This window comes from Geotrypetes seraphini, chromosome 2, assembly GCF_902459505.1.
Source record: "Geotrypetes seraphini chromosome 2, aGeoSer1.1, whole genome shotgun sequence".
Lineage (NCBI taxonomy): Eukaryota > Metazoa > Chordata > Amphibia > Gymnophiona > Dermophiidae > Geotrypetes > Geotrypetes seraphini.
In genome coordinates, this window is record NC_047085.1 from 253,286,410 (window position 1) to 253,306,710 (window position 20,301).

General features: G+C 43.4%; 1 long non-coding RNA gene across 1 annotated transcript; it reads right to left on the reverse strand.

Annotated features, from left to right (window-relative positions):
- Positions 1-4,667: 4,667 nt before the first annotated feature.
- On the reverse strand, positions 4,668-20,228 carry LOC117353452. Its single transcript, XR_004537945.1, has 4 exons — positions 19,561-20,228; positions 18,414-18,621; positions 7,086-7,142; positions 4,668-7,002 (listed from the first exon to the last, which is right to left on the reverse strand). It is a non-coding gene; the product is annotated as an uncharacterized LOC117353452 (long non-coding RNA).
- Positions 20,229-20,301: the final 73 nt, after the last annotated feature.

Here is a 20,301-nt window from a genome sequence, read left to right on the forward strand (position 1 = left end):
ATTACCCCTACACAGCAGAGTCACAGCCCATAAAGTTAGAGCAATGGCAGCTTCAGTAGCTTTCCTCAGATCTACACCTATTGAGGAAATTTGTCAAGGCTGCTACTTGGTCCTTGGTTCATACTTTCACTTCTCACTATTGTCTGGATACTTTCTCCAGACGGGATGGACAATTTGGCCAAACAGTATTACAAAATTTATTCTCTTAAATTGCCAACATTCCCACCATCCCATTTTGGTTAGCTTGGAGGTCACCCATATGTAAGAATAGGCTGTCTGCTTGTCCTTGGATAAAGCACAGTTTCTTACCGTAACAGGTGTTATCCAGGGACAGCAGGCAGCTATTCTCACAACCCACCCACCTCCCCTGGTTGGCTTCTCTGCTAGCTATCTGAACTGAGATGCGCCCTGTGCTGGGCAGGAAGCAGGGCTGTGGAGTCGGAGTCGGAGGAAATTTCGGGTACCTGGAGTCGGAGTCGGATTCAGAAGTACAAAAAACTGAGGAGTCGGAGTCGGAACATTTATCTACCGACTCCATTTTTGAACTTGGCATACCAATCACGAGCGATTCTTTCAGCTATAGCACCCACTATATACACAGCACAAATGTTGCGAGCAGCTTCTGCGGCCTTAGAACCTTGATTAAAAGCAAAAAGAAAGTGGTGTCAAAAATGCTCATTTCTCTCAACTTGACATTCCATTTTAACGATCTGAAAATTAACCAGTGCTGTGGAGTCGGAGTCGGAGGAAATTTCGGGTACCTGGAGTCGGAGTCTGAAGTACAAAAAACTGAGGAGTCGGAGTCGGAACATTTATCTACCGACTCCACAGCCCTGGCGAGAAGGCACTCGCGCATGCACAGTGCGGTCGACTCAAAACTTTGAGTTTCTTCAAGCAAGTCTGCTTGTGAGCTTCCGCATCCGGGCTCCGCTGATGACGTCACCCATATGTGAGAATAGCTGCCTGCTGTCCCTGAATAACACCTGTTCTATTATAATTTGTCTGTTATTATGCATTATAATTTTTAATTGCACTAATAGTCGAACGCTTATCTCACAAAATCATGCAATTATTCATAACTCAATTGATTTCAATATTCACTTTTATGCTGCTTCAGGATCATTAGCGTTTTAACACAGTAACCCTTCATCAGTTTTTTAGAAATACTCCTGCATTCATCATAGATCATTTTTACATATCTTTCATATAATTAATATAAATATTCTTATAATTTTTATATTATTTCAATACTTTAAGTTTCTAGTCAAATCTTAAGCACTTATCTCAATAAGTTGAAGTTCAGTTGGCTGGGGACTTTTGCCAACATGTTTCACTCCGCAGGCTGTATCAAGACTGTCCCCTAAACATGATTAAGAAAATAGCATTTATTACTATATCCATCTCCGACATAGTACCACATATTTACTACTCATTAAAGTCCTCATTTTCTTACCTATAACATTCTGTCCCACCAACTAGCCTGAACTTTTCTCTGGACAAAATGACGGCAATGTTTTTTTGAGATATATAAGAACTGAAAAAAACATTGCCGCCATCTTGTCCAGAGAAAAGTTCAGGCTAGTTGGTGGGACAGAATGTTATAGGTAAGAAAATGAGGACTTTAATGAGTAGTAAATATGTGGTACTATGTCGGAGATGGATATAGTAATAAATGCTATTTTCTTAATCATGTTTAAGGGACAATATATATATTTCCTGTGACATTATTACATTCTCCGCTCTAATTGGACTAAAATTCTTATACTCAATATGTTCCATTCTATACAATACTATCATTTCTAGCTTCTTATTGATTGCTAAACTCATACTTCCCTCTTCCACCGACTTCCATGAAGGCAGTGAGAGGCTCACAGAAACATCCCATGGCTGCTTCATGTCCAAAGGAAAAGTCAGGGAGGCCTCCCGCAGACACTGCTTCTGTTTCGCAGTCCTCTCTTGCCACAAAACGGGATTCTGCAGGTAACCTTTTGAATTCTTCTAAGCCATAGGACAAAAAGGCCAGTTTCTCCAGCCCAAATTTCTGAGGATCTCATACCCCCTAAGAAGTTTTATATGCCTCAGTTACTACCAGCAGTTTCTCCACTGCACTTCTACACCAACCCCCTCCCTCTCCTTCTACCTCAGTGGAAATTTAACAGTGCTCTGATTGCATTGAGCAGTGTCCTTTGCTGGATCTTTTGTGCCCAGAACCTTTCTCAAATCCACCGTATATTGTTTGGTATCCATAGGCAAACATCTCCTGTCTATGAATGGCATGATCACCCTCAATCTACTCTGTTATACAGATCCTACTTCCCACCTATAGCCATCACTGCAGCCAGACCAACCTGAAGAATATTCTTATCCCAAGTTCCTGAAGAAGATTTCTATTTTTCTAAGTCTCAACCAGAGATAAGCCAACAGATAAGAAGGTCTTTTCAAGCAGTCCTTAAATCCTGCTAAACTCCTTCAAAAGGATTTATTGCACTTTCAGTGCATCAGATACTCCAAGATTTTCAGCTTGCTAACTGGCAGAAGTCCCAATCGGTTTCCACTTATTTCACGCACCCTAAATACAGGGTTGAAAAGGCACATGGACATGATTTAGAACAACCACATTACTCCATGGTATCTGAGTTAGCTATTCATAAATCTAAATCCTCAAAGTCTCAATACAATTAACCTCTAGTAAAGATCATCGTTTCTTGGACTCGATCGGTTGCAAAGTCTATCAGGGCTTCATGCTAACATCAAAAATCATGGCCTATCAATTGCAAATTTTATATTTTCAATACTCCATTTTGCAACAATTAGACACTTCCTCTCCTGAGGAAATTCCAAATCTCCACATGGCATTACAAGAGTCCACTTACCATTTAATCAAACTATGAAGCCTATGACATGAGCTCGTCGTACAACCTGGCTCAAAGCCTCGGACTTTTAGAGTAGATCTTCATGACAGATAGTCGTTTTGGTGAGAAAGTGAAAGCTACTGTCTCGCAGCTCACAGAAGATTCATAGAAACATGATAGCAGATAAAGGCCAAATGGCCCATCCACAGTAATCTTTATCTCTTCCTCTCTCTAAGAGATCCCATGTGCCTATCCCAGGCTTTATTGAATTCATACATAGTCTCTGTCTCCACCACCTTTTCCAGGAGACTGTTCCACACATCTACCACCCTTTCTGTAAAAAATATTTGCTTAGATTACTCCAGAGCCTATCACCTCTTAACTCCATGCTATGCCCTCTCATTCCAGAGCTTCCTTTCAAATGAGACTCCACCCATGCGCATTTACATCACATAGGTATTTAAACGTCTCTTATCATATTTCCCTCTCCATCCTTTCCTCCAAAGTATACAGATTGAGATCTTTCTGTCTGTCCCCAGATGCCTTATAATGAATACCATGCACCATTTTAGTAGCCTTCCTCTGAAAAGACTCCATCCTGCTTATATCTTTTTGAAGGTGTGGCCTCCAGAATTGTACACAATATTCTAAATGAGGTCTCACCAAAGTCTTATACAGGGGCATCAATACCTTCTTTTTCCTACCAGCCATAATTATCCCTAGGCACCCTAACATCCTTCTAGCTTTCGCCATCACCTTTTCAACCTGTTTGACCACCTTAAGATCATTAACCCTACTGATCAATGCTACTCTGCTTTGCACTTTTGTTTTATTTTAGTTCATTGCTAGGTGTTTTCGTCGAGGGAGAAAAAGACCTCAAGCGCCCGCAGCTACTTGTTATTAGAACTTGTCTTAGCAAGTTAGCTGTATGCGGGCTATCACTGGTCAAACCCCCCTTTTTATTATTATTTTTAAAGTTTGATACTTTTTATTATTCTTTGTTCATCTATGTACCATACATTTATATTCATGTATATCCATTATAGGAACCCTCAACCTAGTGTGAATTGTACTTAGCTTGGGATTTTTACTGCCCAGCTTGATAGGCGTGATGGAACATCCCCATTTCGCTCTTCAGGTTTTAAAAGAGCTTCTTCAGGAAGTGGGTTATCCTATATTGCCAAAACTGTGGAACTTCATATAGCATTCACAAGTAGTGAAAAACGTCTCGATGGATGGCCTTAAGATCATCACATACAATCACACCCAAGACCCGCTGTTCTGTTGTGCACATAAGTTGATGAATATCAAGAACACTACATCTTGTGCTTATCTATGAAATCTTGTAGTTTTTCAGGATCTACGTATGAAGTAGTTTTGTTATTATAAGCGACAAGCATTCTAGCTGGATATAATAATACAAATTTTGCACCCATGTCTTTAAGGTCAGATCTCATATTTGGAAAAGATTTCTGCTTTAAGGCAGTTGTTTTAGCAAGATCAGGTGCAATCAATATCTTCTTACCTTGAAACAGCAATTGCTTTTTGTTTTTAGCCACTGTTAAAATCCTTAAAGCATGCTGGTATCACAGAATTTTTGCCACCACAGGTCTTGAATGTTTATTTCCTGTGAGCAGCCTAGAGGGAACTTTGTGTGCCCTCTCTATTTCCAGTTCAGAATCAAAGGAAAGAACCAGAAATGTTAGTAGCCATGCAGTTAGAAATACAATCATTATTTCCTTCAGATAATTATGGCAAAACACAGGATTCTGATGTTACTTCTGTTCCTATTTGAAAGATCTTCCAGGTCCAGTTGCAGTTTTTTAAATTTCAGTTTCATTTTTCTTACAAAGCAGCATCCTGGATTCCAAGTTGATAGTTTTCTGTTCCAGATCTTCAATTTTGTGTTCAAATATTTAGCTGTTGCAGTCTTTCCAGCTCTTTTTGCATATCTCTGGTAAACTCTGTGTTTTAATCATGTCCTTAAGTAATTAAATCTCCTCAAGGATTGGATCTTGTATTTTCGATTTGTCCTTTTCAGCCATTTTGTCAGGGGTCAGAGGTGCTGTTTTCTGCCTTTTTAGTCCAGAAGAAACATTATTGCTGGCCTGATTTAGAATTCTTGTTCTCAGCCATGAAAGAAAAGAAAGGACATTATTTGTTGGTAGATCAGATGAAAAAATCCAGTTATTTTCCAGCAAAATAGTCTCTGTTCATGCTTGTCTGAGTCAAGCTGCCAAGCTCCTCCCTCTAAAGACAGTGTTAACAGTTTTCAAAGATTGCACTGTAAAGTTTTGTATTCCTTTTCCCAGCTGTAGATATAGTTAGGACATACCGTAATTGCTGAATTTTTGATATAGTTTAAAAAAAGTATAGATTGCTGTAGTGTGTGTGGATTTGTTTGTTGGGGGGTGGGGTGTATCCATGTGCAATTTATGCTTTTAACAAATGGGAAAAGCATGCAAAGCTTGGTTCAGGAAATTCTTTGTAACACCTGTGACCTGGATTGGGACCATTGGTCTGACTCAGCATGGCTATTTTTATGTATATGCTTGTGAGGTTATACCTATGTGCACCCCTGATCTGGAGGAGAGGGGATAGTTAGAATGCAGTACCCAAAACGTCTGGTGGGGTAAAGAAAATAATAAAATGAAGCAGAATGTGATAATTCATCTAGCAATTAGAAGTCACTGTCAACAGATTTCAAATTTTTCAGTTTAACCACAGGGTGCCTCTCTCCCTGGGAACCAAGTATATTGCTATGCTTCACCAGCTCTATGTGTCTATAGTAACCAGTAGCAGACTCCAACTGCATGGATCAGTCACTAGATATCACTGTTCACAGCAACCATCAAGAAAGCTATTCTGTTCAATGTTATTTATAATTTCTGAGCAGCGCTAGACCCAGAGCCAGTGGTGGCTCTAAGACCTTTGGTATGGGCCCCCATTTCTTTTTGGGATGGGGGGTTGCCTCTCTACCCAGGCTCATGACAGAAAGGGGAAAAGGTATTGGTGGAAGGGGAGGGAGCAGCATGCTTAAAGGCCGAGGCATTTTGCAAAAGGAAAAAGAATGCATTTGGAAATTGTCACAACTTTAAGGATATTTCCTCCAATGAAATCTGAAGGTGGGCTGGTAGGAATGGATGTCATTGACACACACTGGTTAGCAGTGTCATGGCTCTACATGAGAAGATATCTGCCAGCTGTCCTTCAGCTTGTTAGAATCCAGTGGCCCCCAGCTTAAAAAAGTTAGTGAAGACCACTGTGTTAGTTACTAGGGTTGTAGAATTTATAACAAAGAAAATGATACACATCAACATCAATAGCCAGGCCAACAAGAACTGAGGTGTGGCTATGGGATGACGTATGCATATTTCATGGAATTATTTCTAACACCTCTGTATATACAAGTATTTTTGCATGCCAATGTGTATCTGTGTCTTGGGGGTGCAATGTGTATCTGTGTCTTGGGGGTGAGCAATTTGCAAGGAGAAATTCTCCAACTGCTGTGTTTCTATGATACAGCTGTTCTAAGTACCTCTCCCAAAGAAATCCACTGTGCCAGTTTGGGGTATTTCATTTTTCTGGAACATCTGGTCTAATGGGCCATTTTCAAACTCATTTTGTCTTTTTCCTGATTTTTCCCTCCATGCTAAATTTGGTCCTGGTTCATTAAATTTTCAGTTATTTTGCTCCCAGACACATGTTCTGTTGTGTTGGAAAGAAAAGCAAAACCAGCTGAAATGCTCACTGTGGACCCCTTTAACAAAGCTGTGGTAGCGAGAATTGGCACCACAAATTAGATGCAGCCCATAGGAACTGAATGGACTGTGTCGCATTTGCTACGTCAGAATTGCTACTGTGGCTTTGTAAAGGGGTCCTGTATGTCCAATAGTTAGAAAAAAAAGCTTTTGTCAACTCCTTCCCGGTATATTATGGGAACTACAGTATTGATTTCAAATGGATAGAATCAGGGATTATATTCCAAAGTTCAGAATTGGGATTGGCCAAAACATTTCCCTCCTGGAACTCTGTAATTTTGTAGTCCTGAATGAGTAACTCCTCTTTAGAGGAGAGAGAGCAGGGATACACATTCAACCTCTTGGTTTCTTCCAGCAGAATTGGCTTTTAGTTGTATACAGACACACTCCTATAAAGAGAGATGTATGACATTAGAAATGACACACCGTGTTGAAAAGAATACTTAGCATGTTCCTCTCTACTAATTCTTACTTTTGTGCCCTTCATCTGTCCTTCCCAAGAGCATCTTCTGACCAACTGAAGTTAAAACTGAAAAAAAGAAGGGGGATATGACAAATATTTAAATACCTCGGTTTCAATAAGGCAGTAGAAGAAAATCTTTTTCACAGGAAAGAATGTTTTAGAACAAGAGATCATGCTATGAGTCTAAAAGGAGGTAGACTTTGAAGCAACATTAGGAAACGTTTTTGAATACATGAGATTTTGACAGAGGATTCCTAGCTATGGATAAATGAAATCCAAAGTCAGAAATCCAGTAGAGTCCAGATAGGACCCTATCAGTCCCTAAAACAGAAAAGAAATAGTGAAGAAATGATGGTAGATAAGGACCACGTTTCATACAGTCTGCGGGAGAGGGGAGATGCCTGCATAATATAAATGTGCATGAGTCAAGGAAACTCTGCAATGAGAGGGAGCTTGTTTTGAAAGGACGGACTCCATCTTAACCGTGATGGAACCAGGCTGCTGGCGCTAACTTTTAAAAAGGAGATAGAGCAGCTTTTAAACTGAGATGCGGGTGAAAGCCGACAGTCGCCCGGGAGCAGATGGTTCGGTGTGAGGTATCCTTGGAGGATACTATTGAAACAGGATATTTAGGGAGTCCCAGTAGAGAGGTTCCAATAATGGTGAAAGAAAGCCAGGAGAGTATAAAAGGAAGGCAGAGTAAAAGACTCAAATTTTCCATCTTTTCAGCAGACTGTAGTTGCAGGGAAAAAACACAATTTTAAGCCTAAAAAAATAAAATAGGAGAATTTAGAGTATATAGGGAATGATGAGATAGATATAATAGGCATCTCAGAGTCCTAGTGGAAGGAAGACAATCAGTGGGACACTGTGTTACTTGGGTACATTTGTACCCAAGGATACTCTATCACAAGGATAGAGTAGATCAAATTAGAGGGGGGGGGGGGTTTGCGCTATATGTTAGAGAGAGAATTGAATCAAATAAAATAAACATTCTGCATGACATAGATAGCAGTGTGGATTCCTTATGGATAGAAATTCCATGTGTGAAGAGAAGGAATATAAAGGTTGAGTTATACTACCATCCCCCGGGACAAAATGAGCAGACAGATAAAGAAATGTTTTCAGAGATTATGGGCAACACTATAATAATGGGTGATTTCAATTACTAAAGGCGGAGCCGCCAGCATCACATTGATTGTGAAATCTGTGAAGGATTGCCTTTGATGCAGGAAGTTTTTCACCCCTGACGCAGCAAGAGCGAAACAGAGATTTCCCCGTTGGGTGGGCTGTTTACCCATGAGGCCTGGGTAGTGAGGCTTGGGAGTAAGCCTGATTGGAAACAGCTGGGACTTCATGGACAGCTAAGTTTTTCTTTTTTCCTTGCTCAAATTGCAATATTTCTGACTGTGCCTCTGGACTACAATCTTTTTTCACGCAATGTTTATATGTGAGATTATGGCATGCTGGATATGAGGTGTTTTTGGAAGGCTGCTATTGTGCCTCATTTTTTCACCACTGTTTTTTGATATAGTGAAGACACATTAAGTGGAGTTTTTTTTAGCCATATGAAGCTTAACTGAGGCTTTTTCTCTGTGTCTTCTTTTTTTTTCAGACTGTGGGTGTATGTGTGATGTGTGGGTAGCCTTGCAGTGTCCCATAAGACCCTTGAATGTTCGATTTAGGGCACATTTTGAGGTAAATGGTGATTTCAATTACCCCAACATTGACTGGTTAAATGTTACATCAGGGAGTGCTAGGGAGATAAAATTCCTAGATGTCATAAATGACTGCTTCTTGGAGCAACTGGTCCAGAAACCGACAAGAGGGGGTGTTATTTTAGATTTGGTCCTTAGTGGAATGCAAGACACAGTACGGGAGTTAACTGTGTTGGGTCCGCTGGGAAACGGTGATCATAACGTGATCAAATTTGAGCTGATACCAGGAGCAATGTCGCAAAAGAAATCTACTGTAGGGATGTTTAATTTTCAAAAGGGTGACTATGATAAAATGAGGAAAATGGTTAAAAAGAAGCTAAAAGGATCAGTTGCAAAGGTTAGGACTGTAAACCAGGTGTGAATGTTATTTAAAAATACCATTGTGGAAGTTCAGACCAGATGTATTCCACGTATCAGCAAAGGTGGAAAGAAGAGGAAACGAGAGCCGGCATGGTTAAAAGGTGAAGTGTAAGAGGCTATTAGAGCCAAAAAAAATCCTTTAAAGAATGGAAAAAGGATCTGAATGAAGAAAATAAGAAGAAACACAAGCACTGGCAAGTTAGATGCAAAGTATTGATAAAGACAGCTAAGAAAGAATATGAAGAGAAACTTGCAAGAGGCAAAAACTCATAGCAATTTTTTTAGGTACACCAGAAGCAGAAAACCTGTGAGGGAATCTGTGGGACCGTTGGATGATCAAGGAGTGAAAGGGGCGCTCAGGGGGAGGATAAGGCCATAGCGGAAAGACTGAATGAATTCTTTGCTTCGGTCTTTATGGAAGAAGATGTAAGAGATCTACCTGAACCAGAAATGATGCGGAGGAACTCGAAGAAATCTCGGTGAATCTGGAAGATGTACTGAGTCAAATCGACAAGTTAAAAAGTGATAAACTGTCAGGACCGGATGGTATACATCCCACGGTACTAAAAGAACTCAAACATGAAATTGCTGACCTGCTGTTAATGAAATGTAAGCTGTCGCTAAAATTGTCTGTAGTACCTGAAGATTGGAGGGTGGCCAATGTTACGCTGATTTTTAAAAAGAGCTCCAGGGGAGATCTTGGAAATTACAAACCGGTAAGCCTCACTTCGGTGCCAGGCAAAATGGTAGAATGATTATAATAAATAAAATTGTGGAACACGTAGACAAACATGATTTAATGAGACGGAGTCAGCAAGGGTTCAGCCGAGGAAGATCTTACCTCACAAATTTGCTTGACTTCTTTGAAGGTGTGGATAAACATGTGGATAAAGGTAAGCTGGTTGATATAGTGTATCTAGATTTTCAGAAAGCTTTTGATAAAGTTCCTCACGAGAGGCTCCTGAGAAAATTGAAATGTCATGGGATAGGTGGCAAAGTTCAGTTATGGATTAGGAATTGGTTATCAGATAGAAAACAGAGGGTAGGGTTAAATGGTAATTTTTCTCAATGGAGGAGAGTAAACAGTGGAGTGCCACAGGGGTCTGTACTGGGACCAGTGCTATTTAACTTATTTATAAATAATCTGGAAATTGGAACGACAAGTGAGGTGATTAAATTTGCAGATGACACTAAACTGTTTAAAGTTGTTGAAACGCATGCGGATTGTGAAAAATTGCAGGCGGACTTTAGGAAATTATAAGACTGGGCGTCCAAATGGCAGATGAAATTTAATGTGGACAAATGCAAAGTGATGTACATTGGGAAGAATAACCTGAATCACAGTTACCAGATGCTTGGGTCCACCTTGGGGATTAGTGCCCAAGAAAAGGATCTGGGTATCATTGTGGACAATACAATGAAACCTTCTGCCCAATGTGTGGCAGCGGCCAAAAAAAGCAAACAGGATGCTGGGAATTATTAAAAAAGGGATGGTTAACAAGATTAAGAATGTCATAATGCCCCTGTATCGCTCCATGGTGTGACCTTATCTGGAGTATTGCGTTCAATTCTGGTCTCTTTATCTCAGGGAAGATATAATGGCACTAGAAAAGGTTCAAAGAAGAGCGACCAAGATGGTAAAGGGGAGGGAACTCCTCTTGTATGAGGAAAACTAAAATGGTTAGGGCTCTTCAGCTTGGAAAAGAGACAGCTGAGGGGAGATATGATTGAAGTCTACAAAATCCTGAGTGGAGTAGAAGGGGTACAAGTGGATCGATTTTTCACTCTGTCAAAAATTACAAAGACTAGGGGACACTTGATAAACTTACAGGGAAATACTTACCAATAGGAGGAAATTTTTTTCCACTGAGAATAGTTAAGCTCTGGAACACGTTGCCAGAGGATGTGGTAAGAGCAGATAGCGTATCTGGTTTTAATAAAGGTTTGGACAAGTTCCTGGAGGAAAAGTCCATAGTCTGTTATTGAGAAAGACATGGGGGAAGCCACTTCTTGCTCTGTATTGGTAGCATGGAATATTACTACACCTTGGGTTTTTGGCAAAGTACTAGTGATCTGGATTGACCATCATGAGAACAGGCTACTGAGCTTGATGACTCATTGGTCTGACCCAGTAAGGTTATTCTTATGTTCTTATGATAGGCTCCGGAGTAATCTGAGGAAATACTTTTTTACAGAAAGGTTGGTAGATGTGTGGAACAGTCTCTCAGAAGAGATGGTGTTCGTTCTTTTGTTTTGGAATAAACAAGATTGTTTTTACAATTTTTCCCCTCGGAGTGTTCATTGTCCGATCCCACTTTGCTTTGTTTGTGTGTGAGATATATTCTATGAGTTTGGAAAGAAAAACAGTTGTGATGATGTTTATCCCAGGACAAGCAGGCAGCATATTCTTGACTGATGGGTGACGGCACCGACGGAGCCCCGGTACGGACAATTTTAGAGTGATTGCACTCTAAGAACTTGGAAAGTTCTAGCAGGCCGCACCGCGCACGCGCGAGTGCCTTCCCGCCCGACAGAGGCGCGCGGTCCCCAGTTTCTTAGTTTCTGCGGAGCTAAGAAGACGCACTTTCAATGGCTGTTGAAAATTTTTTCTCTAACGCCTTCCCGCTCGCGTAAACTTTTTCAGTATTTTTTCCCTTCTTTACTTATTTTCTTTAAAAAAAAAAAAAAAACAGAGAAGAATTTTCTTTTCTTTTTTTCTCATTTTTTCGGGTTCACCCCAGCGGGGCCTGCTGCCACCATCGAGGCCTCGGCCTTCGATTTGGCAGAAGCCGTTTTTACGTTCATGCCCCCCCAACCCGGTTTTAAGAAGTGCCAGCAGAGCGCGAGGCCCATTTCTCTCACCGACCCGCACAACTGGTGCTTACAGTGCCTCGGTCCTGACCATCAGGCGTCCACCTGCACCCGCTGTGCCACTCTGAAAAAGAGAACTCTTAAAAACCGCCAAATTCAACAGCGGTTATTGTTTGGTACCGAGATGTCGGATTCGGCGGTACCGACTCCGACTTCGGCCCCGATGCAGTCGGCACCTACTTCATCGACACCGCGTGATACCGCACCGGCGTCGCATTCCTCAGGTAAGCCGGCTAAGAAGCCTTCCCCGCTGGAGCGCCCTCCGGTCTCAGTGGCAGCGAGCCCAATCCTGCCGACCTCGAGGCGCCCACAGAAGCGCTCCGCTCCGATTGAGGTTAGCCCTTCGACCTCGGGTTCCTCTTCGGAGTGTAGAGCGGCACCAAAGATACCGCAGAAGAAAAAAGCGGTACCAGTGCCTTCACTGGATGAGCGAATTGCTGCCGTCCTGCAAGTTCAGCTTAAAGAGCAATTGCAGCAGCTCCTGCCTGCTCTTATGGAGGAGTGTGTGGTGCAATGGTTGGATCTACAGCCTCAGCACCCTGGGGTTGTGGGTTCAAACCCCGTGCTGCTCCTTGTGACCCTGGGCAAGTCACTTAATCCTCCATAGCCCCAGGTACGTTAGATAGATTGTGAGCCCACCGGGACAGAGAGGGAAAATGCTTGAGTACCTGATTGTAAAAACCGCTTAGAAAACCTTGATAGGCGGTATATAAAATCCTAATAAAACTTGAAAAACTTCTGACACCGAGCCTTCCAGTCCCGGTCCGGTCTGAGCTACCGGTACCGGCAGTGGAACAGCCTCTTTTATCGCCATCCACTTTGTCGGTACCGGTACAAACAGCTTCCTCGGTATCAATGCCAGTTTTAGCTCCGGAACCGAGGTCATTACACCAGGCGGTGCAAACTTCGGCACCGGCACGCCCGATGACATCTCCCGGTACCGTTTCACAGAGGTCTGGTAAGTCGACTCATAAAACTCGACACCTAGAACCCTCCACACCGGAGTCTCGGGACCGTAGTTTTCAGGTGAGGGACCCTGATCTGTGGGGTGATTCAGAGGAGCCGCTTCTCTCTGAGGGAGAGTGTTCGTCAGGGGACGAGGACCCTTCTGTATTAGATCCATCCTCTAAGCCTGATGCATCTTCTTTTACCTCTTTTCTCAAAGAAATGTGCGACTCTCTCTCTATTCCCTTGGAGGCTGAATCCAAAAATCCAAGGCATTTCTCGATACACTGGACTTTGACCAGCCTCCAAGGGAATTCTTGAAATTGCCTCTCCATGATATTTTGCGAGAGACTTTCTATAAAAATCTAGAGACACCTTTGACCATTCCAGGAACTCCTCGCAAACTGGACTCCTTGTATAAGGTCATACCTATTCCTGGCTTTGACAAACCGCAACTCCCCCATGAGTCTTTACTAGTGGAATCTACTTTAAAGAAATCCACGGGGGCTAGTGTGTACGCCTCTGTCCCTCCTGGCAGAGAAGGTAAGGCCATGGATAAGTTTGGCAAGCGGTTATATCAGAATGCGATGCTAGCTAATAGATCTGGGAACTATGCTTTTCATTTTTCGTTCTACCTTAAGCATCTCATTCAGAATTTGTCATCTTTTGAAAAATACCTCCCTGACCGTAAAAGATCTGCTTTTCGCCAAACTTCTTCATCGCTCTTACAACTCCGTAAGTTCATGGTCAGATCGATCTATGACACCTTTGAGCTGACCTCTCGGGCCATGGCTATGTCGGTGGCCATGCGTCGCCTGGCCTAGCTCAGAGTTTCAGAACTTGATGTCAATCATCAGGATCGACTGGCTAATGCACCTTGCCTGGGGGATGAGCTGTTTGGAGAATCCATGGACTCCACTACACAAAAGCTCTCAACTCATGAGACCAGGTGGGATATCTTCTCAAAACAAAAAAGAAGACCCCACCTACCAGGCCTTTTCGCCAGCAGTCGGCCTACCAGCGTAGATTTGTGGCTCGTCCTTTACCACAGGCCCCGCAACAACCCAGGCGTCAAAGGCAACAACAGAGACAAGCTGCTAGACCAGCACAGCAGCAACAACAATTGAAGCCTCCCCCTTCACAAAAATCCACTCAACCCTTTTGACTTGGTTCTCCAGGACATAGCCAGTCTCCCTCCTGCTGCCCACCGTCCGCAGCCCAAAGGAGGACGCCTTACTCTTTTCATAAGCCGTTGGGAAACCATCACCTCGGATCAGTGGGTCCTCAACATCATCCGCCACGGCTACTCTCTCAACTTTCAGACACTTCCTGCCAAAAGTCTACCAAGAGAGTGTGCTTCGAACACTCCTCAGGTTTCACTCCTTCTTCAGGAGGTTCAATCCCTCCTCCTTCTGAACGCCATAGAGGAAGTTCCTCTAGATCAAAAGGGGCAGGGATTCTACTCCCTTTATTTCCTAGTCCCCAAAAAAACAGGAGATCTCAGACCCATCCTAGATCTTCGCGATCTCAACAAATGCTTAGTCAAAGAGAAATTCAGAATGCTCTCTTTAGCCACTCTTTACCCTCTTCTCAATCAAGGCGACTGGCTATGTTCCCTCGATCTCAAAGAAGCATACACTCACATACCGATCAATCTGGCCTCCAGACAGTACCTACGCTTCATGATCAATCGTGTCATTACCAGTACAAGGTACTACCCTTCGGTCTTGCCTCCTCTCCAAGAGTGTTCACCAAATGTCTGATTGTGGTGGCTGCTTTTCTGCGTTCCCACCACCTTCAGGTGTTTCCTTACCTGGACGATTGGTTGATAAAGGCCAATTCATCTCAAACAGTACTTCAGGCCACCAACCAGACCATCCTATTTCTACGTTTGCTGGGGTTCGAGATCAATCTACCCAAATCTCATCTCATCCCCACGCAGAGACTTCAATTCATTGGAGCAGTCTTGGACACAGTCCTCATGAGAGCGTTCCTGCCGTCCAACCGTCTTCAAACGCTTCAATCTCTATGTCAGCAGGTGCTTCCACAACGTTCCATCTCTGCCAAACAAATGATGATACTCTTGGGTCACATGGCCTCCACAGTTCATGTCACACCACTTGCACGTCTTCACCTGCGCACTCCTCAATGGACCCTAGCTACCCAGTGGTCCCAAGCGATGGATCCTTGCTCACGTCACATATCTGTCACATCATCTCTTCGTCAGTCTCTACAATGGTGGTTGATATCCTCAAATCTCTCCAGAGGTCTTCTGTTCCATCTACCTCCTCATCAACTTGTCATCACCACCGACGCCTCCCCTTATGCCTTGGGGGCTCATTTGAACGAGTTCCAAACTCAAGGACTTTGGACAGCTCAGGAAATGAAGCATCACATCAATTTCCTGGAACTCAGAGCAATGTTTTATGCCCTCAAGGCCTTCCAACATCTTCTCTTTCCTCAAGTCCTCCTGCTGTGCACAGACAATCAAGTTGCGATGTACTACATCAACAAGCAGGGTGGGACAGGCTCTCGCCTCTTGTGCCAAGAAGCCCAGAAGATTTGGGCTTGGGCCACAGATCACCATCTATTCCTGAAAGCTATCTACATTCAGGGAGAACAGAATTCCTTGGCGGACAAGCTCAGCAGAATTCTCCAGCCTCACGAGTGGACACTTGATCCTTTAACTCTGCAGTCCATCTTCGCTCAGTGGGGCACTCCTCAGATAGACCTCTTTGCAGCTCCTCACAATCACCAGCTGCCCCTATTCTGCTCCAGACTCTACTCTCCTCACCGTCTGGCAGCGGATGCATTTCTCCTCGATTGGTCCAATCTGTTCCTATACGCTTTCCCTCCTCTACCTCTGATGTTAAGAACCTTGTTCAAGCTCAAGAGGGAACGAGCCACCATGATTCTGATTGCTCCACGGTGGCCCAGACAACATTGGTTCTCCCTTCTACTTCAACTCAGTTCCAGGGAGCCTTTTCTTCTTCCACTGTTTCCTTCGCTGCTTACGCAACATCAGGAGACCCTTCTGCATCCCAACCTTCAGTCTCTGCACCTGACAGCTTGGTTTCTCTCGGGCTGACTTCTCATGATACTCTTTTGTCTCAGCCCGTTCGTTCGTTCCATTCTGGACGCCTCCAGGAAACCGGCCACTCTACAATGTTACCATCAGAAGTGGACACGTTTTTCTTCCTGGTGTCTTCTTCATCATCATGATCCCACTTCCCTTGCAGTGGAGACCTTGTTGGATTATCTTCTTTCTTTGTCTGACTCTGGCCTCAAGTCTACTTCAATCAGAGTCCACCTCAGTGCTATTGCTGCTTTTCATGAGCCAGTTCATGGAAAACTCCTCTCAGCTCATCCCTTGGTGTCCAGGTTCATGCGGGGTCTTTTTAATGTGAAACCACCTCTTAAAGCCCCTCCTGTTATCTGGGATCTCAATGTAGTTCTTTCCGCCTTAATGAAGCCTCCATTTGAACCTTTGGCTACCGCTTCTTTCAAGTTTCTCACTTGGAAGATACTTTTCCTTATTGCTCTTACCTCTGCCAGGAGGGTCAGTGAGCTACATGCACTAGTTGCGGATCCACCTTTTACAGTCTTCCATCATGACAAGGTGGTTCTACTTACACATCCAAAGTTTCTCCCTAAGGTTGTCTCTGAATTCCGGAGGAGTGTGTGGCGCAGTGGTTGGATCTACAGCCTCAGCACCCTGGGGTTGTGGGTTCAAACCCCGCTCTGTTCCTTGTGACCCTGGGCAAGTCACTCAGTCCTCCGTAGCCCCAGGTACGTTAAATAGATTGTGAGCCCACCGGGACAGATAGGGAAAAATGCTTGAGTACCTGATTGTAAAAACCGCTTAGATAACCTTGATAGGCGGTATATAAAATCCTAATAAACTTGGTAAACTTGGTATCTCAACCAATCCATTGTTCTGCCTGTCTTCTTTCCGAAACCTCACTCGCATTCTGGAGAACAGGCTCTGCATACTTTGGACTGTAAGCGGGCTCTAGCTTACTATTTAGACCGTACTAAGCCCCACAGATCATCTCCCCAACTCTTTCTGTCCTTTGATCTGAATAAATTAGGACGTCCTGTTACTAAACGTACATTGTCAAATTGGCTTGCAGCGTGCATTTCATTTTGTTATGCTCAGTCCGGACTGACACTGGAAGGTTCTGTCACGGCCCATAAAGTTAGAGCTATGGCAGCATCTGTGGCTATCCTCCGTTCCACGCCTATTGAGGAAATCTGCAAGGCTGCTACATGGTCCTCAGTTCACACTTTTACATCTCACTATTGTCTGGATGCATTCTCCAGACGGGATGGACACTTCGGCCAATCTGTTTTGCAAAATTTGTTTTCCTAATGGCCAACCTTCCCTCCATCCCTCTTTTTGTTAGCTTGGAGGTCACCCATCAGTCAAGAATATGCTGCCTGCTTGTCCTGGGATAAAGCACAGTTACTTACCGTAACAGGTGTTATCCAGGGACAGCAGGCAGATATTCTTGCGTCCCACCCACCTCCCCGGGTTGGCTTCTTAGCTGGCTTATCCTAACTGGGGACCGCGCGCCTCTGTTGGGCGGGAAGGCACTCGCGCATGCGCGGTGCGGCCTGCTAGAACTTTCCAAGTTCTTAGAGTGCAATCACTCTAAAATTGTCCGTACCGGGGCTCCGTCGGTGCCGTCACCCATCAGTCAAGAATATCTGCCTGCTGTCCCTGGATAACACCTGTTACGGTAAGTAACTGTGCTATTTAGCCATTAGATGTCACTCAACAGATTTCAAAGGATGTATTGGTATAGCTTAAACATAAGGCACTATTGTCCTAAGTGAACAGACATTGCTATATTTTATCACTAGGTGGCAGTATACACAGCAACTAGTACCAAACTATGTACTATAGTTCATTCAGTCAGTTTCACATTTAGCAACCATTACAGAAAACTATATGGTTCAGGCTATAGGTTTTACAGAGAGCATATAGCAAAGACAAAGAAAGCACATCTGAATTGCTAAGAATAAGCCCAGTAGGAGATAGGTGTGGTGCCTGTTCATACCTCCTCACCAGCAGATACACTTTGTTTGATCTCCTTTTGTGTAATTTTTTTCTAGCACTCTATTGAGTTAGGAGTAATGAAGTTGTCAGTCACAGAATAGGAAGCAGAAATTGAAACAGAGCAACTAAAGCTAGATGCAGACTTCCAGGCCTCCAGTGTTTGATTTTTCCAAGTTCACCAACTCTTTCTCCTTAGCTAAGGTTCCCCTCTGCTTTCCTGAAGTTGAATCGTGCCTGGGCAGTCAGTAGGTGCTTCTGATGATGGCACTGGGGAGAATCTCCTTCTGCTGTAGCCAGTTGGTCCTATTTTGCTAATTCAGCCACCCAAAATTTGGCGTTCAGGCTGCCATCAATCAGCAGCATTGTTTGCCAGAACCTTACCATGGATAATATGCTGGTGTCCCTCTTCGAAGGGCATGGAAAACTGCAAGGTGGGTCGCCATCAGCACTGTTTTTAACTTCTATCCTGATTTTCTTTCCCTTCTACTACCGTGGAAGGTAATTATATGCATCCACTTGTCCACCCATTTCTGTGATGAAATATTTTCTGATGTTTGCTTCCTTAGAGATCACACCATGCCTTCTTGTCCTAGAATGTTAGGACAAAGAAATGAGGATTTATTTTAGATGACTTACCTACTTCAGCTTGCATGGCACCATTCAGCTTTTTCCTTTCAAGAAGCAGTACACATTAGCTGAAAAACTTTGCATTTAATTTGGCCTTCTGACTTGAAATGGCCTTAGTAGTCTGAACAATTTCTGCAGTTCACATATTTACCTGCAAGAAGGTTTGGTGTTGGATCCTCAGCAACATAAATACAGGCAACTATCCCCCCCCCCCTCCATCTGTATGTGCATTTCCTGGCTAATCTTAATTCTGCTAACTTTATTGGCTTTATCATTTTTACATGTATTGCCATAACATTACTGGTAGACAAAAATACAGGTTATTCACAAAGTAATAGTAATGACAGTAGAATAAAAGTTTTATATAGAGAGGTCACTAGCAAAAACATTCCTTTGCCCTACTCAGGCCACAATCTGTTCATTAAAGCAATAATGCAGCAGCTATGCAGCAACAGTTTAGGATGCTTGGTGGCACTGAGTCCAAGAAAAGTTGAAGCTGAAGTAGAAGATGATGAGCATTTGGTACCTGCCCCTGGCCAGCTAGGTACCAGGTGGAGGGAGGGCTAGCATAGCCAGCTTCATCCTGGTGCTGCAATAACTCCATCTGCATCTATTCGCCTTTCCGGGAGATTTCTTAGAAAGTAATGATAGGCCGGACCTAGACACCTTTGCTCCAAAAATTGGAAATGTGAAGCTCCGGATATTTTATGTACTGTACCAAGGTCATAAAGGTGAGCTATGCACTTGAAGCTGTGCTTAGGGACGGGGAGCCATTTTAAGTGTCATGTATATGTATATAACATGTAAGACTCGGCGAATTGAATGTAAATGAACTTTTCACCGTTCCTACGGTATTATGTACGTCATAACATCAAATGCTCATATTTACGTTTCTTTGTACCTCAGTGTGTGTCGGGTCGGTCTTTGGGGCCTCCCACTATCAACTCCCACAAATTCTGGATGGAATTAACTAGTCAAGAAGCTTGCTTTTTTTTCTCGGGGTGCGTTTTAGGGAGTCTTTTGTCTTCTGACCCGAGAACAGGCTGTTTGACTTGATGTTATAATTATATTGGTTGGTATCGTCTTAACAAATGATTTCGCTAGGATATTTTAAATATTTTTAACTGCTCGAAGGTCTTTATTTAGAAAAGGTTTTGGGGTGGGTTTTTTGGTTGTTTTTTTAAACGAAAACATAAACGCATCTTGAGGTTGATAGTTCAGCCCAGGTCAACTGAATAGGCCGATTCCGGCCTGGTTTTGCCGCATTGCCTGTGCAGACGTAGGTTCTTGGGTGGGAAATGCAGCCAGTAAGCATCGGGTAAAGGCGGCCTGGCTCAGCCGGTTAGCATTCAGCTTCCTGGCCTAGGGTGCGATGAAAGTCCCTAGCGCCAAGGATTTAGCTCCGCTGTGGGCCCAGACTGCCGGCGCTTTTTTCAGTTACGGCAGATTGAAGAAACTTAACGTAGTTGCAAAACAGAAGAAGGAAAAAAACAACAGCGTTACTGTAGCGGCAGGATATGCAGTAATGGGACGTGGAAGCCTTTTTCCTTTCGCTCTGGGCGGGAGCGAGTTAAGTTCTCGTCCCTCCCCTTTGGCTTGTCTTTGGAAAGAAGTCCCGGCTCTCCCTCCCCTTCCCCCCTCC